Here is a 7,098-nt window from a genome sequence, read left to right as displayed (position 1 = left end):
GAGGGCCCCAAGGCTGCCGCTGAACACTGATGCCCAGAGCCTTGACAGATCTGGCTGTCAGCTACAACCCCGGCACCCCTCCCCCACCCTCTGAGCTGCGGCCCAGTTGGATTAGGAATTTCCTAATATTAGTCATGAATCCTTCCGTTGCGAGTACCAGCAGCCTCACTCAAAGTGGTTTAAACAAAAAATTAAATCTATTTGGCTTATTTAACCAAAAAGCCCAGGCACAGCTGGAACTATGGGCTAACATGGTATCAAGAAGATTCAGTTTCTCTCTCTCTTGTTTTTGCTTTCCTCTGGAACAATTTTTTCCAAACAGTCTGGCTCCATGTGGGGGTCTCAAGCAGCTCCAGGCTTATTGTCTAAAAACTAAGCAACCAGGAGAAAAACAGTCTCTTTCACAATAGTTTCAATTAAAAAAAAAAAAAAAAACCCAGGGTTGACCTATATTGGACTGACTCAGGTCACGTGCCCTTCTCTAAACCAATGACTGCGACTAGAGAATGAAATATGCCGGTTGACTTGGGCACGTGGCCACACCAGAGCCACATGGACCAAGAGTTGGGGGTGGGGGAGCGAAGAGCAGTGCTCCAAAATAAAATCTGGATTTTGTTTCTGGAAGGAAAATGAATGCTGGGGCAGGCAGAAACAATGGGTGTCCAAAATACTCTACCCCTTGGCTACCAGCATATATACACACATGTACTCTTCGCACACACATAATTTTTATAAGATTTTTTGGTCACCATTTTTTTTCCTTTTTATTTAGGAATAATTTCAATTTTACAGAAACATTCTAAGGATCGCACACAAAAAAACTTCTTTCCCTGAAGCATTTGACCCCTGAATACTTTCGTGTATAAATCCCTCAAATAACGGTATTCTCCTAAATAGTCGCGTAAAAAGTATAGACACTTCACTATAATTTATTCATGTTTAACCATTTATCCCAATAACGTCCTTGGTAGGAAAAAAGATCCAATCCAGTGACATTACTGAACTCAGACGTATTAGTCACCATGTCTCTTTGTTGTTGTTGTTAGGTGCCGTTGAGTTGGTTCCGACTCATAGCAACCCTATGTACAACAGAACGAAACACTGCCTGGTCTTGCATCGTTCTCACAAAAGATTTTATGCTTGAGCTCATTGTTGCAGCCACTGTGTCAATCTATCTCATTGAGGGTCTTCCTCTTTTGTGCTGACCCCATACTTTACCAAGCATGATGTCCTTCTCCAGGGACTGATCCCTCCTGATAACATGTCCAAAGTATGTGAGACATAGTCTCACCATCCTTGCTTCTAAGGAGCATTCTGGCTGTACTTCTTCCAAGGTAGATTCGTTTGTTCTTTTGGCAGTCCATGGTATATTTAATATTCATAAATAATTCAAAGGCATCAATTTCTCTTCGGTCTTCCTTATTCATTGTCCAGCTTTCGCACGCCTATAAGGCAATTGAAACACCATGGCTTGGGTCAGGTGCACCTTAGTCTTCAAGGTGACATCTTTGCTTTTTAACCCTTTAAAGAGATCTTTTGCAGCAGATTTGCCCAATGCAATGTGTCATTTGATTTCTTGACTGCCCCTTCCATGGGTGTCTCCTTAGCCTCTTTCAATCCGGGATGGCTCCTAAGTCTTTCCCTGATAGTCATGAACCTGGAAATTTTTTTAAAAAAGAATTTTCTAGAATTTGCACACTTAATAGTGCCTCCAGATATGGTAGAACCTAACTGTTGTTTCTTTTTATATTGTCATAAAAATATAGATAGCACTACATTTGCCAATCCAACATTTTTCCGCAAATACAATCCGGTTGAGATCAATTCCATCAGTCATGTTCTGTATCCATCACCAAACTTTGCATTCCCATAAACAAAAACTCAGTGCTTCCTAAACAATAATCCCCCCACTCCACCTCCCTGTCTTCCCTGGAAAACTGTTACACTCTGATCTCTATATACTCACTTATTTTATGTACTTCGTATTAGTGCGATCATACAATATCTATGGCCTTGTAAGTTCCGAAGATTCCAGGCCAGTGATTTTGTAGCTTCCCTCAATTTGTTTTTTTTTTGAGGATGTCCCCTCACGATTGGGTTCAGGTGATGCATTTGGGTAGGAACATGGTGGCCAGGAAGCAGAAACGATGCTGTGTTTGTTCTCCATGCATTTTACGAGGTGGAGCATGATTTCAATGCCGCGTTACTGGGGATGTTAACTTTGATCACTTGACTAAGGTGGCGTCTACCAGATTCAGCCACTGTAAAGTTACTCTTTTTCCCATTGTTATTAAGTTTTATTGAGATGCTCTGAGATATGTAAAGTCCCATTCCTCATCCAAGTTGCACTCACTAATTTTAGCATCTATCAATGTCTCTTGGCTGGAATTTTTTATTATTATGGTGGTTGCCAAATGGTGACTACCTAACTCCATCATTCCTTTTACATTTAATAGCTTTCCCTCATTTATTTATATCAGTATTAAGATTGTTATATTTTGATGTTCCAGTTGTCCAGATTCGGCCAGTGAGAGCCTCTTCCAGCTGGCTTTATGCCCTTGTGGTTTGTCCCCATCATTCCATTGAATTAACGTATTGCATTTTATCCATTCTGTTGCTGGTGGCCGTTTGGGTTAGCTTCAGTCTTTTGCCATTCAGAATAACGTGGCTATGAACAAATTTACAACATGCCTTTTTGGTGCTTATAAGCAAGGGCGGATTAACCAATAAGCAAGGTAGGCACATGTTTACTTGTGTTTACTTACTAATTCGTAGTAAACAATTTCACACGGGTGTCACCACATCTTTGATTGGATTGTCTTTTTCTCATTGTTTGGTAGGATATTTTCTATATATTCTGAATACAAGGATTTTGTTAGATACAGATATTTAAAATATCTTTCATTCCATGGCTTGCCTTTTACTTAGTGGTACCTTCTGGGGAACAGAAGTTCTTAATTTTAATGAAATACAGTTTATTAATCTTTTTCTTATGGTTACTTGTGTGTGTGCCTTGTTTAAGAATTCTTTGCCTAACCCCCAAATCCTGAATATATTCTTTTGTTATTCTTCATTGTTTTCTTTAAAATTTTTCTGTATTCTTTTGTTTTTTACATTTAGTTGCTTTGTTTGTTTTAGTTCTTATTTTTACCAAAAATATGGATGTACATGGTCTAAGAGGCAAAGAATTCTACAGGGCATGTAAAGAAAAATAGCAGTCCTTACCCTTTTATGGAGTTCCTGGGTGGGGCAGTTAAAGCACTTGGCTGCTAAATTAAAAGTTGATGGTTTGAGTCCACCCAGAGGCACCTCAGAAAAAAGGATTGACCTACTTCTGAAAAATCGGCCACTGAAAACCTCATGGAGCACAGTTCTACTCTGACACACAAGAGGTTGTTGTGAGTTGACTTGATAGTAACTGGTACTGGTACCCCTTCATACTTATTTCTTGCTCCCCAGAGCCAATGATTTTCAACTCAACTAGTTGTTTTTTTAAAGAGTTTTTCCATATTTTTAAATAACATGCTTACGTTGCCAATTCTTCATTTTTTAGTTTTGGGCATTGCCTATTGACTTTCCACTATGGAAGATGAGGATTTAGTTCTTCCCAACTCCTCGCTCAGTCACACTTCTATTCCCACCAGCCTCCCAAGATGGTTAGGTGATAATTTTGGTTAGGCCGGTGTTCAGTGTTTACCTTATTACGACTACATAACTGTTATTCGTGTCTGCGCTGTGTTAATAGCTTTCAAGCTATGATCACTTGGTTTTTGTTCTCCTGGAGTTAATAATTATCTCGTTTTGTTGTTGATGATGTTCATTTAGTTTTCTGTGTAATTACCATTATTTCGACCCCAGTGGTCCAAATGCCCTGTCAAGGTGTTCAGACACATCAGGTATTCTGTGTAGAAGCATGTACAGATTTTGTTAGATTTATTTCTTGGTATTTGGTTTTTGTTTTTAAATACTAACGTCAATGAAACAAGTTTTTTTTTTTTTAATTTTCTCATTGCCTACTGCCAGTTTATAGAAATACAATCTGTTTTTGTATACTGACTTTGTTTATAGCAGTAAGTAACCTTGTTAGCAGTAACCTTGCTAAATTTATTAGTTCTTACAGCATATCTGTGGTTTTCAAAAATCTCCTACATATGCAATCATATCATCTATTAATAGCCACATTTTTTTTTCCTCTTCAAACTTTACACCTTCTACTTTTTTTTTTTTTTTCCTGTCTTATTGCACTGGCTAGGACTTCCCATACAATATTGAGTAGAGTGGTGGTGGTAGACATCCTCAATTTGTTCTAATTTCAAGGAAGAGCTTTTAGTACTTTACCATTAAATATGAAGTTTGCTGTAGCTGTTTTTGCTTGATATCCATTAACAGATTAAGGAAATTCCCTTTTATTCCTAGCTTGCTAAGAATTTTGTTATGAATAACAGTTGAATTTTTATCAAATGCTTTTTTTTAAAAACATTTGTTGAAATATGGTTTTACTTCTTTATACTTTTAATGTGGTGAATTATATAATTGGTTTTCAAATGTGAAACCAAGCTCACATTCCTGAAATGAATTCAAATTTGTCATGATGCATTCATCTTTTTATATAGCACTGGATTTGATTTGCTATTATTTTATTTAGGATTTTGTGTCTGTGTTTTGATAGAAATTGTTCTGTAATGATCCTTTGTTGTAATTTCCTAGTCAGGTTTTAATATCAAGGTTATGCTGCCCTCATCCAAAAAGTTAGGAAGTGTTCATTTTTTTCTATCCGCTGTAAGAGTTTGTGTAAAACGGGTGTTATTTATTCCTTCCGTGTTTGGAAGAATTCACCAGCAAAGCCATCTGCACTTGAAGTTTTCTTTGTGGGAAGATGTTTAGTTCTTGATACAGTTTTTCTAATAGATACATGACTATTCTCTGTATTGTCTTCCATAAGGTTTTATAAGTTGTGTTCTTCAAGGAAATTTTTCAAGAAAATTTCATCAAATTTTTCAAAGTTACCAGCATACAATCATTATAATATCTTCTTACAATATTTTAATTGTCTGTAGGCTTTATAGTGATACCCCTTTTTTATTCCTGATAATGATAATTAGTACCCTCTCTCTTTCTTGGTCTTTATTATCTCCTTTCTTCTATTTTATTTGGGTTTATTTTCTTATGGTTAATTGATTTTCAGCCTTTCCTCTTTTCTGGTATATGCATATATATCTATAAATTTCCCTCTAAGCAGTGTTTTAGCTGTATCCCATAATTCTGATACATTTCATTTTAAATATTTTCTAATTTCCAGCATGATTTCTTCGTTGAACAATGGGTTATTTAGAAGCGGGTTCCTTAATTTGAAACATCCGGAGATTTTCAAGTCATCCTTTAGTAATTGATTTCTAGTTGAATCATACAGTTGTCTGTATAATTTCCATTCTTTGATATTTGTTGAGTCTTGCTTTAGGTCCCAGCATATGGTCAATTTTGGCAATCATTCCAAGTACAGAAAAAGAATGTGTATTCTGATGTTATTGGGTACTTGGTTTATATACGTCAATTAGGTCCGATTGGTTTAAATTTTCTATATTCTTATCGATTTTTTTTTCTGCTGGTTCTATTGATTATTGAGAGTTATGTTAAAATCCCTAACCAAATGGAGGATTTGTCTTTTTTTTCCCTTAAGTTCTACAAATTTTTGCTTTATATATTTTAAGGCATTATGTTAGAGATAGAGACATTAAGGATTTTATGTTAATTTGACTCTTTTATAAGTAAAGAAAGATCACTATTTGTTACTAATATTATTTCTTGTCCTAAAGCATACTTTGTTGATATGAACAAAACAGTATTTACATATTATATCTTTTGGTTAGTGTTTATATGGTATACATTTTTCCATTATTTTACTTTCAATATTTCTGTGTTCTTATATTTAAAGTATGTCTCTCATAAGCAGTAAATAGGTGAAGTTTATTTTCTGGATCTGTTCTGGCAATCTTTGTCTTTGGCCCATTTATATTTAATGTAAATACAACTATATATTTGGGATGAAACCTACCATGTTATTACTTGTTTTTTAGTTGTTCATCTGCTTTTTAATTTTTTTCCTTTCTTACCATCTTTTATACTAATCAAATATTTTTCTTAATCAGTTTAGCTAGAGGTTTATCAATTTTATTCAGTTTTCCAAAGAACCAGCTTTTGATTTTATTATTATTTGTATTGTTTCTACATTGTTCGTAAGCCTTCTATTTCATCGATTTCCACTCTTATGTATATTATTTCCTTCCTTCTACTTAATTTGGGTTCAATTTGCTCTTCTTTTTATAATTCCTTAAGGCAGAAGCTTAGATTTTAGACTTTTCTTATTTTCTAATCCCTCTAAACAGTTCTGAAGGATCCACTTCCAAGCAGAGTCACTTCACTGTTATCAAAAGACTTCAGTTTCTCCCTAGAGGCATCAGTTTCTCACTATATGGGCCTTTCTCATGATATGGCAGTTGACTTACCCCAGAATGAGCACTGAGAGACAGAGAGTGAGCAAGGAGGAAGTTACAGTGTCTTTTATGAACTAGCCTTGGAAGGGGTCCCTTTTGCCATATTCTGTTGGTTACACAGACTAACCCTGACACGTTGTTGAAGGAGACTACACAAGGGTATGAATACCAGAAGGCAGGAGTCAGTGGGAACCATCTTGGAGGCCAGCTACCCCACATATGTTATCCTTTTCTAATGGTTTTTATTCCTTCATACATTATGATGCTTCCATCTGAGATCATTTTCCTTCTGCCTGAAAAACTTCCTGTAAGACTGCTTTTAGTACAGGTCTGCTGATGAAAAATTCTCTCAGTTTTGATTGGTCTTAAGACAACTTTATCACCTTTATTTTTTAAAGGATATTTTCACTTGGTTTAGATTGTCAATTATTTTATGGCTCTTCAAATATGTGATTTTGTTGTTTTCTGGGTTCCACCCTTTCTTTGGTACCATTAGGTGTCAGTCTAAAGGCAGCATACAGTTGGGTCTTGCTTTTTTATCCTGTGTGACATTCTCTGTCCTGTAGTGTTTAGACCATTCACATTTGATGTAATTATCGGTATGGTT

This window comes from Elephas maximus, chromosome 19 (assembly GCF_024166365.1).
Source record: "Elephas maximus indicus isolate mEleMax1 chromosome 19, mEleMax1 primary haplotype, whole genome shotgun sequence".
In the NCBI taxonomy this organism is placed as follows: domain Eukaryota; kingdom Metazoa; phylum Chordata; class Mammalia; order Proboscidea; family Elephantidae; genus Elephas; species Elephas maximus.
Note: the sequence above shows the minus strand (reverse complement) of the source record.